Source organism: Cynara cardunculus, unplaced genomic scaffold (assembly GCF_001531365.2).
Source record: "Cynara cardunculus var. scolymus isolate 2C unplaced genomic scaffold, CcrdV1 Un_Scaffold_2649, whole genome shotgun sequence".
NCBI lineage: Eukaryota > Viridiplantae > Streptophyta > Magnoliopsida > Asterales > Asteraceae > Cynara > Cynara cardunculus.
In genome coordinates, this window is record NW_020201170.1 from 19,521 (window position 1) to 20,290 (window position 770).

Here is a 770-nt window from a genome sequence, read left to right on the forward strand (position 1 = left end):
GTTAAGTTAAGTTAGGAATAACGTACGCCATAATGCCACCATTTTTAGCATTTGCAAGACGAAAGATGTTTTAAGCCTCATCCTCATATGGAATATTTGGTTCATTTCTAATTATACCTTCTCCGTCAATAATCACATTTTCAGCCATCATTTCAGAGTTTAAAGCTCGAAGAGCTCTTTGCACACTTCTTTGTTGTCTGAAAGTTTGCTCAATATCCGGATCAAGTGAAAAAAATTCACCGTGCAACAGCCTTGGCATGCACGGTGCGTTCACAAAAAGATGGAAGAAAAACTAACTTTTATAAACTTTACTTTTAAAAAGAAAAAACTTCAGCGTACTATCCCCGACAACGGCGCCAAAAACTTGCTCGTCAATTTATTCAACCTTAGATTTCAACACAAAAATAGAACTCGGCGCAAGTATACACCTCGAACTACTGTCGTCTCGTWACAAGTAATAATGGTAAAATACCAGATATCGTTCCCACAGAGATAGCTTGTAAAGTTCTTCAAAAGTCCAGTTTATAAAAACTAGTTTCAGATGGTGAAACGAGGAATTTGATTTATCTAAAATTGAGTGATTTGATTAACACTAGGAAAATATCAATCTTAAAAAGAAGCACAGGGTGCAACAGTTTATTAAGATATTAAACAAATGATTCAGTAAAAAGGTGACATAGCATTCCTGTCACAATTATCTAAAATCAATAAATGATTTTATATAACTATGACAGTATCAACTATCGGGTCAGACGGCCTCCCAAGAGCAC